The sequence below is a fragment of the Pollicipes pollicipes genome, unplaced genomic scaffold (assembly GCF_011947565.3).
Source record: "Pollicipes pollicipes isolate AB1234 unplaced genomic scaffold, Ppol_2.1 Scaffold_6686;HRSCAF=7923_pilon_pilon_pilon, whole genome shotgun sequence".
Taxonomy (NCBI): domain Eukaryota; kingdom Metazoa; phylum Arthropoda; class Thecostraca; order Pollicipedomorpha; family Pollicipedidae; genus Pollicipes; species Pollicipes pollicipes.
This window is the reverse complement of record NW_023596921.1, coordinates 21,403,761-21,417,759: the sequence shown is the minus strand read 5'-3', so window position 1 is coordinate 21,417,759 and position 13,999 is coordinate 21,403,761.

Below are 13,999 nucleotides of genomic sequence, written 5' to 3'. Positions count from 1 at the left end.
GGGGGGCAATTTGATCCCTGTGAGATCTCGGAAACTAAAAAAGCTAAAGACACTAAATTTGCAGGGTGTGTTGACCTGTACGTGAAATTACTAAGTCAAGGTTTGATGTTCCTAGGTCATGACTTTCGGGTCAAATAAGGTCAAACAAGGTCAAATTCCAGGTTGGTCTCCAAAGTGCCCCCAGTACCAGATAACTGTTTGCGAGCAAAAGTTCACATGCTCATTTAGGGTAAGTGACCTTGTTTGACCTTTTGAAGGTCATGGTGAACAAAATCATACAGGACTGCTTTGAGTTTGGCATTTGAATGAGCGACAAGAATTACGCTGGGCAGTATGTTTCGAAAAACAAAATGTTGACGTGGATCATTTTAGGTCAATGACCTATTCTGATCTCTAAGAAATCCATGAAAGTTATATAATACGGTTCCTGCTATCAATAAATTCGAATTGAGCACCAGAAACTATCCCACGCAGCGAGCCCTAGAGTAATGAAACAGGTTGGCTTTGACATTGGTCTGACCTTCATACCTAACCTTAGATCAACATGATTTGCTCATTCAATATTTGTGTGGCCTAAGAAAGCATCACAGAAATTATGGCTTCATCTTACACTCCGTCGTTGGATCACATTGAACGATTCCCTAGAAATTGCCTTCACTGAAACCATGGCTTGACTTTGACCTGCCATAGGTCAGTGAACTTACAAGATACATCTACATTCTTAATACCGAATGATCTGTTATTCAATTGCCTACAGCTACACAAATTTGGAGTGGCTACGCCGCCTCGCTCGGAAGCCATTTTGGAAAAACGTTCGGGGGGGGGGGACAGTTTAACCCCTTCCTGAACGTGTGTTAGTCCACGATCCGTACCGCTGAATAGAGCGGCGACCTGGCTGTTGAGCTCTATCCATACGCACTGGGCGGCACTTCAATTAAGTCCCAAGCCATGCAGTCGAACAAGAGTGAAGGCGTGGTTCGAAGGTGTAAATGACGCACGTGACCGGGATGCGTGGAAAATATAAGTTGCTTCTTCAGTGCATTTTGGTTCTCGCATGGTATCTCATAACGGCAATGCCACCGAGCAATGATTTAAGCGATGGGAATGCCCAAGAGCGATTGATGGAGGCTTTCACTGGAGCGATCTCTATAGCGATATATACATATATATATATATATATATATATATATATATATATATATATCACATGCACCCGATATTACGGTATGTATCTGTGATATTGAAGCCGTGAAGGTCACATACGAAATGCAATGTCATTTAGAAGGTGAGCCGCGCGCCTCAGCGTTACAGAAAACAGGTGTAAACCCGCAGCACGGCAGGTTAGTCTTGGTTAGCACTGACAGCAGAGCGGCCGGACTGGACCACCGTACATGTGAAGAACTCGGGCATGCGCTACAGCACGCTTGCGAGAGGGTGTGGCATGTGTACACCTCTGAAGATTGCATCAAGCCAGCTGATTATGTGTGTGACCTTTAGGGAAGGATTTCAGCTTTTGTGTTCAAGGTAGCGAGCCCGGTATGTGTCGATTACGCACGCTGCGCGAATAGTGAAAAGCGCACGGGCCATTGTGAAAAATGCTTCATCGTAAGTTGGCGCCAAGCCAATTGATGTTGTTCGATGTTTGGTAGAAAATAAGTTTTGTTTAAATTTGTTGATTGATTTTATCTCTTGACAGCAAAGCGAAAGCGTAGGATGCGAAAGAGCCTATTTGATTTTTGCGTGGAAATGGCACATCGGGAAGTGTGCCATTACGGGAAAAACGGTAAAACTACGAAAATGTATTGACGTTATTCGGAAATCATCGTACGAGCGTAACATCACCCTAGAAATAGTACACCCGGCCAATAATTTCGCCTGTTATCTGTTAAGTTTAAAGACCATTGTGTCAGGAAATCCCCCCAACTAACAGTAGGTTGTCACGTCACACAGGACAGCTCGAGAACCGCACAGAACTCCTGAGCGGGTCCAGCCGTGCCACGGTGCTGGTTTTCTTCAGCTCTCCGTGACCAGCTGCTGTCGGTTACGGCTCGCGTGATTAATCTCTAGATGTTCTCTGCAGATGTGAACCAAATCTACAGAGAGCACCACTGTCGGGGCGCTTAACCTCGTGACGCCGACGAACCCGCTGACCGTCGGCGCTTGGCCCGGGGTTGTTGACCGCTTCAGCCGGTCAACATAGCATAATCAGTCGCGACTCCTGCTCACGTTCTCGAGCTGTCCTGTGTGATGTTAACCAATCCAAATTCTGACGGAGTGCAGCCTCGGCCTGTCTCTGATGACTTGTAGCTGGGTCTCTTGTCTGAGCACATCGGTGTTTGGTGTGCGCCAGCAACAGCAGCTAGTGTACCGCTCGTGGCCCACGCTGCTGCACAGTTAGCTGGCATCACATGGTCTTGCTGTGGATGAGATGGGCGCTCTTCTCAAGAACAGTGTAGAGTGACCGGCCGCCACCTGGGCTGCCGTTCATTGTTTAGCCGTTCGCTGTTTGGCTGTCTTCGATTATTGCTTGACCAATAACTGGACTACGGTTGTCGCTTGCTTTCCAGTTGACGGCGGCGCTCTAGATCTCCCAACTCTCAGAAGAAAGTGGCCTAAATCTTGCAAAAAGCTTGTTTTGGGACCATTGTTACACGTGCCCGGGTGCGGCTCAAATTGACCCCCGGAAGGTTTTTCCAGAATGGTTTCCGAACGGCGCGACGTAGCGGCGCCAAATTTTGCGTAGCTGTAGACAATTGAATAGCGGATCGTCCGGCATCACATTGTAAGGTCGCTAAGCTATGGCAGGTCGAAGCCAGGCCATGGTCTCAGCGAAGTCAATTTCTGGGGAATTGTCCAGTCTGGTGCAAAAACGGAGTGTTAGACGAAGTCATGCATCCCTGAGATAGTTTCTTAGGCCACACAAATCTTGAATGAGCAAAGTACGTTGACCTAAGGTCAGGTATGAAGGTCAGACCAAGGCCAAAACCAACCTGTTTTATTACCCCAGGGTTCGCTGTATGGGATAGTTTCTGGTGCTCATTTCGAATTTATTGAAAGCAGGAGCCGCATTATACATCTTCCATGCACTTCTCAGAGGTCAAAATAGGTCATTGACCCAAAATGACCCGGGTCAAAATTTTGTTTTAGAAACATACTGCTTAGTGTAATCTTTGTCACTTATTCAAATGCAAAACTCAAAGCAGTCTGGTATAATTTTGGTCAACATGACCTTCAGAAGGTCAAACAAGGCCACTGACCTGAGGTGATCATGCGACTTTTGGCTTACAAACAGTTAGCCAGATTCTGGGGGCACTTTAGAGATCAACCTGGAATTTGACATTGTTTAACCTTATTTGACCCAACCGAAGGTCATACCCTAGGAACCTCAAAATTTGACCTAAACGAGTTCACACACAGGTCAGCACACCCTGTGAATTTGGTGCCTCTAACTTTTTTAGTTCTCGAGATCTCATCGGGGTGTCAAATTGACCCCCCCCCCCCGAGCGAAGGGAATCTAGCCGGCCACCCGGGCGCGCGTTAAGGGTATAGTTAGTCGTTATTTCTTGCTCAACCCTGCGGCCCAATTTGTGTTGCGAAACTACATCTCTGAACTGGACGATACTGTCCATTCGCACCTGTGAAGTTTTCTTTTCTCTTGTGCCAGGGCTCACGACCAGGATAGCCCAAAGTCATCGGCAGAGCCCGGAAAGCATGCTTCAGAGGCTTTTTTGAGTTATCCAGCATACCTTCTTCAGCAAAAAAGGGCCTAATACGTAATTTACCCTGGCTAAGTCTAGTCATGTTTTCATTTTATGGCTGTAGATGCCCATAGTATTACTAAACTTTAGTTGATTAGTCAAGTTTGGTTATCTTTATCGTTTGATGGATTAGTTGGAGAACCACCTGTCAGCGTTTGGATAGGTCAGGCTTCATGGTGTCGATGTTGCTCGTGAAGTCACTTCGGATGAGATTTTTCTTGAGAATGGGGCACATGCGCTGTAAATGTGCTCCTCCTGGCAGTGACGACCAGATAAACGATACTCGCCGCACAGTGCGAACTTCTCAGATGACTTGTACTTGAGACCATGAGAATGATAAACGAGGTCAGAGTTTTATTATGCATCACCATCGTCACACACACACACACACACACATTTATATATACATATATATATATATATATATATATATATATATATTATGTATATTATATATATATATATAGAGAGAGAGAGAGAGAGAGAGAGAGAGAGAGAGAGAGAGAGAGAGAGAGAGAGAGAGAGAGAGAGAGAGAGAGAGAGAGAGAGAGAGAGAGAGAGAGAGAGAGAGAGAGAGAGAGAGAGAGAGAGGGAGAGAGAGAGAGAGAGAGAGAGAGAGAGAGAGAGAGAGAGAGAGAGAGAGAGAGAGAGAGAGAGAGAGAGAGAGGAGAGAGAGAGAGAGAGAGAGAGAGAGAGAGAGAGAGAGAGAGAGAGAGGAGAGAGAGAGAGAGAGAGAGAGAGAGAGAGAGAGAGAGAGAGAGAGAGAGAGAGAGAGAGAGAGAGAGAGAGAGAGAGAGAGAGAGAGAGAGAGAGAGAGAGAGAGAGAGAGGAGAGAGAGAGAGAGAGAGAGAGAGAGAGAGAGAGAGAGAGAGAGAGAGAGAGAGAGAGAGAGAGAGAGAGAGAGAGAGAGAGAGAGGAGAGAGAGAGAGAGAGAGAGAGAGAGAGAGAGAGAGAGAGAAGAGAGAAGAGGAGTAGAGAGATAAGTAGAGATAGAGGGATAGAGAGAGAGACGAGAGTAGAGAGAGATATGTAGTGTTAAAATAATCTAATTATATATATATTATATATATAGATATATTATATATATATGATTATATATATATATATATATATATATATATATATAATAACATCTGCAGGCAGTTAACCTTACCTAATCTAACATTAAGAGCATTGCTAAACAAGCACACTCAACCTGTACTCGACACAAAGCGCAACTTATCACAATTCCCAGGCTTTGGCACGGCAGCCTCGTGTTGTATGCAGTGCACGAATGGGTCAAGACCATGACGCCGCTGATAAAATACCAGTGTCACTTGCATGCAAGCAGCCGTCAGCAAAACTGGCTGAACAATGAATAATCAACAATAAAGCACTTCTGCACCAACCACGGTGCAAACTAAGATTTGTTGTACTTTCCCGTCATGCATTTGTTTGACCAAATGTGGCCTTGGCCAAAGAAGTTCACTGCAATTTGTCGCATGATGTTCGTCAACATGATGTTGTGCTTGACCGCATTCTTGTACATGTAAGTGCCATAAATCGCACATAAGAGAAAACTCGGACACGTTTTATTTAGCTTGACCTCCGATAATCTGGATCGTCAATCTCAAACGCAATCATGCCCGACACCGTTAACTCTGAGATCGATTGCGCTTTTAAAACAAGTATAAATGCATTCCAATTCTCAACAAGTGAGTAGTATTCTCGCTATGGCGAGAAACTTGGCTGACGTGACCTCCTGAAAGGAACTGTTCCACATCCGTATGGGGTTTTGAACTAAAATGGTCATCTTGGAGATCTTTCGGTGAAATTCACAGTTGTTCCTTTCTTTAGACCTATCCCCCCCTAATTTCTGAGCTGCATCTCCGCGAAAATGTGCATACTTATATGTGCAAACTATCTCAAGGTCACCTAGGGATCCATGACGTCATAATAACGTTATTCGAATCCAGTCATTTCATGAGCCTTGCGATCAAGGCGATCATGGCCAATACAAATAGAATTGTCGAGTCGTTCATATCTGGTGTTCGTGAGCACGATTTGGAGATGTAACGGCCATCAATTGCCTCTCAATTAATATCGTGCAAGGTGCGATGCCGCAATCAAACAATGCCATATTGAGGAGCACGTTTACTGAAAAGGAAATTTTGTTGCCTAAAGCAGTCTTCTACTTAAGCATATAACGAAGTTATAGGTTAGTTTATTCTATCATATCTGATGCTTGCTTCAATATCTTCAAATGTGGAACATTCCATTTAAATGGCTTGTAGGTCACAGCATTTTCCCCAAAAAAGTGCTGAAAATTTTTAGGACACATAAAAATGCAATTATTTCAGCTATTGAAATAAAGCAGTTCGATATATTGAATAAATACAAAGTTAGTGAAGAACGACCTCTGAGGAGGGGTCATCCCCTCGTCATGTGAGGGTGCAAGAATGCTTCATATACTACTCCTCACGCTCGTTATCAACGCTTAGGAGTAAAAGTTGGCTTAAACGTTACTAAAACTCTTACGTGGTTAAGGACCAAACTGCGGGAAAAATATAAATGGGGGTTGAACAAGTGTACAAAATGTGCCGAATGGATGGGTTCAAGTGTACAAGGGATTTCGAATAGGTGGCGTGAAGTGGGATAGGTACATGCCGGTGAGCAATGGTTGGATTGAATTAAGAATGCTTACCCATGAAGGTCTCTATACGGGTCAGTAGTCGGACATGGCAGGACATTGGAACTCCCAGGTCTGATGTGCACAATGTCAGATTCGGTTGCAAAATGTCACCATAGTGCCCTCACTGGCTCCGCAAATGCCTCAGAAAGCATGGTGGGGTAAGGGGTACCAACTACTTTTTGACAAGGGTTGAACGCGAGGAAACCTTACAGATTATCATTAGGAACAGACGGATGACAATCGATTGTACAAATGATGTGTCGAAAGCTGCGCAGGTACGTAAGTGAGGACACATTCAAGCGTTTCAGACGGCGTTCATACTTGCACAGAATGCAACAAGACTGTAGCTGAGATTGCAGCAGTGCTCAGTCACGCTTCGTCTGATCTTGGCCGTTGGACCACGTCTGATGAGCCACAGTTTGGTTCAAAATCTCAGTTCTCTCAGTTAGTTGTTGGTTTATCATTACAAAGAATGACATGGAAATGAAATGAAACATTTGTAGTCATTCATCTTCATCCATTCATTTATGCATTTATGTATCCATCTCCGTTTTCCTTTTTGGAGCTCAAGACAGTGATTTAACCACTTGTGCTTGGCATTCGTCTATTTGCATCTTTTCACTATTATCGGCGCATGTCATCTTCGGCCAGGCCAGCTAAGATCAGACCCACAATAGCGCAATAGGTGTTATATCAACTTGGCGCTATCACTGAAATGGGACATGGGTGAGGTAATCAAGCCTTTCTCTTTCCATGCATTTTTCGGGGCGGACTAGTTATATATCGTTCTCGGCAGTTAAGAGTAGGTGGCAAGGAAAATGGTTGAAGGCGAGGGTTGGAGTTTCGTGAAATGAAAAAAAAACTCAGGCACAGGAGGGGGCTATGGGAGGGAGAAACAGGTTTGAGACGGAAAATAGACTTAACTTGAACATATTGACCATGCATTCAGTGACAAAGAGACAAGCAGACAGCGATAAATTTAGAGAGTAGGATTGCAAGTTATGGACAAAACGGAACCAAAAGACAGTCTGGAGCAGGGACAGAGAAGCAGAGAGTTTGAAATACAAAAGAAAAAGCTAGGAAACGATCGGTGGGTAAATTGTCAGGATGCAAGAGGGACAGTAGAAGTGGTCTCACGATGGAAAAAGGGAGAGGCGCATAGATGGAGGTGAACCGACGGAGAGACAGGAACGTCACAAAGTAAGCGAGTCAGATACGGAGCGCCGATCGGACGGAGGAGCGAGGAGATTGGGACATGGAGTGTCCTTAAGGCTCGAAAGCTTTGTGAGACGGACAAGCGATACGCTGCTTTCAGCTCCAGGGTATATGCTCACTTTCAGTCCGTTTTCTGTCGCGATGCTAGCGCCATAATCTATGAAGGCGCTCTTTTTCGCAGCCTGTGGCGCCATCTGCAAAGAGCCCGTGTGATTATCGTCGACACTGAAATATTACTCAAGCAAGGCGATTCGAGACGCCACGCTGGGGGAAGAGAGATGGCGTAAATTATCTGAAGATGGCCGTGTCTCTGAAACGATCCTGGCAGATCAATGTATTCAGGATTGTGACAGAGCCTGGCTGGAGCAGCGACCTGTCGGATCTGCATTTCAGCAAGTATTTTCTTTCCACCTCTGCAACGCCTGCAATCCCGAACGTACACCACTACGTGGCATCTTTCAACGGACAAACCACTACGCAATTCTGAGCCCCACTTTGTTTGCGTCAAAGCACAAAAACGGACACGGTTAGAAAGCTGTGTATCTTGTAACAGGCCTACACACTCCTTTAGTCCGGACCACAACGTTTAGATGACTTCAACCCGAAGCACGCAATATAGGCATATATGCACCTCTTTCTGGACTTTCTTTTTCTCGTTCTGGTCAGTCCTACTCTTCTTCCTTTGCGCAAGAAGGGCAGGGCTGTGACCCACACCGAATGATGTTTGAGATGTGTATTTCGATTCAAAACCGTATACAAAGGCGGGGCATTCCCTTCAACCCGGCTAAATGGCTGATCCATACTTGAAAGGTTATGTGTTCAAAGCCGAGGTGTTGTAGAGGTTTTCTTCCAGCTCCCAAAGGAATATACCAAATTGTTTGCTACTAGCCAATTCATGTTGTCAGTGTAATGTAGCATACAACTCCGACAGCATTATTTGCGAAGAGTCTGGTAATAACATTTTCAGCACATATTCACTGTCATGGATGCAGATTTCACTCAAGTATTGGAATTGGACCACGTCGCGGAAGTCACGAAAAGGAGGACAGGCATCAAAGAACAAATAATATTTTATCCACTTGTCGTTAGGTTGTCCACAGCTTATCTAAGTATTTATATAAGAAATAGTAAAACCTGATGACAATGCCATCAGTCGCCATCATCTTTGCAATTCGTTGACGTTTCAATACATTACGCGCCATCATTTGGACGAGTGCAGTGGCACAAAGTTACAATGAAATATGAATACATTAAGCTGATATCGTTAGACGTGACAACGGTTACAGTCAGCACGTTTCAACACGGCCTATCTGCGCATAAACCGGACAACTTAGAAGATACAGAAATCACGCGACGAAACATCTTTTTTACTCCGTATGAAAAAGGCTACCCTGTAATTTGCAAGCAATATGCAGACATAATATTTAATGGCGGCTTTTAGGTGAATATGAAGTGATTCTAAAATCCTAAGGTTGAGAGAATTGTTGCAATGCCCTAATGCGGAAAAGTTTTAAATTTTCAGTGTGTTTCACACCCAAATGAATGGTCTGGGATGTGGGAGGGTTATGGGTTAGGCAAATTGCTACCTATACGGTCAGACCTTCCCAAATTTCGCTGCACTCTGCGGTGCAAACTACGAAGGGTCGAACCCACGTAAGATACTCCACACGAAGGGTCGAACCCACGTAAGATACTCCACACGAAGGGTCGAGCCCACGTAAAATACTCCACACGAAGCACAACATTTACGAATGATTGCAGAGACAGAACATGTTCGAAGCGGGAAGTTGTTTCCCTGAAAGAAAGGTTTGAGATGACGGATTCGGAACAAAAAGTTTACAGCTGGAACTTAAACGAAAAGATTTGTAAATACCTGACTTCACACCAAGTAGTCTAAAAGCGTCTGAAGTAAACGAGAAAAACGTCTTTATCTTCAATGGTAAACTGTACGAACAAAAAGAAGGCGTGGTGGTGAGCTTCCACTTGGACGCACTTTTGCCAATCAATCCTTACGTGCATTCACGACAAGTCGATCTATCCAGCTGCCCTCTGAATTTCGACCAGTATCCTATCGGCGATATACTGACGACTTACTATCTGTTGTTTCTACACAGGTGGCATATTGATCAATTTCACACTTGTCTTCACGTCCAGCATTCTAACAAAAAGTTTACGAAGGAGGGGAAGGAAAGGGAGTTGGCTCTTTGGCTCTCCATGATGTGTGAATTCGAAAGCTACAAGGCAAATTTGAAAGCTTCTGTCTATAGAGAGCCCACGTTCACTGGACTTGAACTAAGCTTTTTCTCGTTCATTTCCGACGCTTTTAAGCTTTATTGTGTGAAAACAACCACTTACGGAGCTTTCCGTTTATGTTCTAACTATAAACTTTTTTGTTCCCAACTTGATTGGCTCAGGTCATTTTTTCAGGAAAAGGAGTTCCTGTTTTCGATCAGTAATATTTAAATAAAGTGCTTCTTGAATGCAAAATGTGTAAATGCCCGAACCGTTCACGAAGTCTCAAGACTAAATAAATATTTGGTGTCGTCATATTCATGAAAAAGCCCATACGACTGACAAATGAACTTGCAAACCTGCTTCAAGGCTTTTGCCCTTTTTGCCTCCTGGAATGATAGCAGACCATTCTTTTACTGTTGAACCTTTCTTCAACGTAAGACACGCTTCTCAAACGTTCCGTGTTTGCAGCCACTTATCAATTTTGCTGTTCCTCGTGTGGAGCATTTTACGTGGGTTCAACCCTTCGTAGTTTGCACTGCAGAGTGCAGCAACATTTGGAAGGATCTAGCCATACAGGTAGTATTTTGTCTGACCAGACCCCTCGCATGTATATATATATATATATATATATATATATATATATATATATATATATATATATGTCGTCATATTCTGGAAAATGCCCGTACGACTGACAAATGAACTTGCAAACCTGCTTCAAGGCATATATATATATATATATATATATATATATATATATATATATATATATATATATATATATATATATATATATATATATATACATATTATACAGCCTACGCCATTCTTATACTGTACGCATACTCGGTGCTCAATGAGCCCACCCACGCTTGGTCAGCCAGACTACACCCGGAGTCCGGACGGCACTGACGATGATCGTACGCTCAGAGCTTCGCCACCAACCTGGCCAAACAATGCTTTCAGACGCAGCACCCGTGCAGCACCTGCTGCTCCCACGTTAGTGATGCAGTAGAACATATTCGGCGAGACTGGATATTGCAGCGTTTGACGCATGATATTCCTTGAAATCAAATGGCGGTGCTGTAATGGGCAGCTGGAATCCCTATGGACTTCTGTAAAATTCCATGATGTCCACGGCATGATGTCCACAGCGGTATTAAAAAAAGCACCGTGGTTATTTTCCCAAGCCCAGGAAATAAAACACCGACGCTATTAGCGCTACAATGGTTCAGTGAGCCCCTTCTAGACCAATAGCGCTCAGGGGATTCGCTGGATTTCTGTGGGATTTTACTGAGATAGCTATTAAGAACTTCGGGAGCGTAAATTGTTGATCAAAATGAGACCAAAGTTGCGTATTGACATAGGCAAACCTCCTTCGTCTGGGATTGTTCAACCGGCATTCAGAATTGAAAAGTGAATAGATCGGATCAGATAGTTCTGAATATAGATCGGAGGGTTATAAACATGAGTGTTCGCAAGTCTCGGAAATAAAAATCCCGACGCCCGGCATTGCAGTCTCCGCGGGCCGCGCGTTGTCAGCCATTGGCAAACATAAGGCAGCCGCCAACGGACGGACGAAAAACGTGAGCATCTGAGAGCAGTACCTTTGAACGCTTTAGGACATCAATTAGAACGTTCAGAAGGCGGTTTGGGCGAATATTCCACCTGTACCATAGTTATGTTGACAAAAGGAACGGATAAGCATTTACAGCGCCGCGAAATGATACTGGAATCTGGTGGTGGAGCTGCAGAAGTAGACAAAATCTACACTTTTCACGTCGCTGGAACCGTTAAGCTGATCAGAAGCCAACCTAAAAATTTGGTAGGTAATATATACGGCCCAGTGTAATCCATGAACGATACGACTTTATTTTGAAAGGCTTCCGGAAGGATTATTTCACAACGGTCGTTCTCGCGCGTCCGCAGTTGACGACGCCTGGCTTTATCTGCTGCGGCCAACATCGCATGGTTTGATGGAAACTACAGCCGCGGCTCACCGGTGCTCTAGCTCCTTAAATTGTGGGCGCCAAGGCTAAAAAATTGTTAGGTAGTTCATTCCACTAGTTGATTCTGCGAAAGGATTGACGTCCTTGGGCAAACATGGACCAACTTTGTATTTTGACGTCATCTTCACTCACTTTCTAACACTTATGAGGTTTTTTCCCTTTTCCTGGATGAGGATGAATCTGTCATAAGCTTGCACGATGCTACATTATCCTGTATTCTTACTATTGTCTCGATGCTATACGTCCGGTGTTTAGGATGTTGAACGACGTATCCAAATTTTATGAATTTGTTGTCTAAATACAACGCTCCTAGATTTATGTGCTGGAAACACAACAGTTCTTCAATTCGAACAGCTCAGTGGATGTCAATTTCTTTCATTCGGTATCCCTTTCGTGCAATGTGCAGCGCGATAACCAGATTCAGTTTTTTATTTGTTTTCAACACGATAATTGAAAATTGTAGTGCCTTTATGTGACTGGTGCAAACTGTCGATCACCTTAGAGCGATTTTGACCTACCTGCCTCTTGACTCAGACGCTATTTCCACTTTGCATCGTTGCTGTGGGTCCGGCGGTGAGGTACTGTGGTGGCGAATCCATCCTGTTTGGCAGTCATGAAGCTTTCACCACATTGGGGTGTAGTTTCGCAAATCAGGTAGGGGGCGCTTAACGGGGAAAATGGCCTAAACTTCACCTAAAATACACTAAAAATATGCTTCTCAAGGGCTTGACCAGCTTGTCTTTTAAAGTTAGGGAGCTAGTCTCCCAAGCTCAATAGGAAACTACACTCCCGCTCCAATACATTTCCCCACTCTATCTCGGCGGGAGAAGTGGCGCTGGACACATTATCGTTTTGTTCAGCCTGGATGGTGGAAACCATGTTACAGTGATTGTGGTAGGGTCGATGTTATGCACATTTCAGAATTGTTGAACGCATATAGCTTTGATAATAAAGAAGGTAACCTGATGCACGCGATCATTAAGTACTGCCAGAGAAACCCCCGGCAGGTAGCCGCAGGGCGGACCGCAAACTGAAGTGGAGTATTCGCAATAAGCGTGTTTGAAACGGCTAGTGTTGTCTTGCTAATCACTGTCGGATGATTACCGCTATCGGTTTTGTCGCATGGTGTCGACCGTTAGGTTTTCGTAATTGTTGCATTAAATATTCACGCCGCATTGGAGGTCGGGACATTTCAAGGGCTCTTCCGAACATAGTGGCTAGTAAATGGGTCGCGTATTTGTGTGTTAATGATCAACCAGTATGTTTTCATTACCCGATAACACGAAGTGGCAAAATATCGCAACGAACCCTGTTAGTTACAGCCTATACTACTTGAAACATCGCTGAGTAATCATAAAACACTTAGGCAATAACACAAAACTAAACCAGAGTTGACAAAACACAGGAATTGTGCAAATTAACCATATCAAATGCTGCAAAAACAGAAAATGCTCGTACGAGCGCCAAACTCTAAAATTTTGACGGGCTCCATCAGCTGCACAATTTGTACTCTCTTCGTTAGTTTTACCTTTGAATTATTACAAGCCTTTATAATTGATACAGTGGCTCTCATTCTGAACGTTCTGTTCGCACATACTCAAAGTCCAGGAGGTTGGGGAAGGGCAAATTTGCCGTGGGCGGGCAAATCCAATTTTAGTGGGGGGGGGGGGGGAGTGGCTCAACCAGAAGAATGCAAAGCGGCACCCATGTTCATTATGGTATCACCTGTGCCACGTTACCTTAAGTTACCAACTGCGAAATAATTCGTACCAACTAAAATCTAGTCTACATTGCACATCTAGTGTATTTCTAGTTTAGATATTGCACTTAAAAATGACCTCGATCCGCCAGCAAAGTTCTGGCTCCTGTTCGGGCAGCTGGGTTCGCTGCGCGACGCCGAGCCCTGTGGCGGTTCGTCTGCTCGGTCACGTGACCGCCTAAGGGCATCACGGCCGACCTCAGCGGCCACCGACCGGCGACCCTTTCACCCCACCGAACTGTTCAACGAAAACATCCGCCGCCCAGCCACTTTCAGCATCCGCTCAGTCAGGGTGCGCCCGCGATGATACGCAACAACGCTGCGGGCCTCGTTTGTTACCTCGCGCATGCAT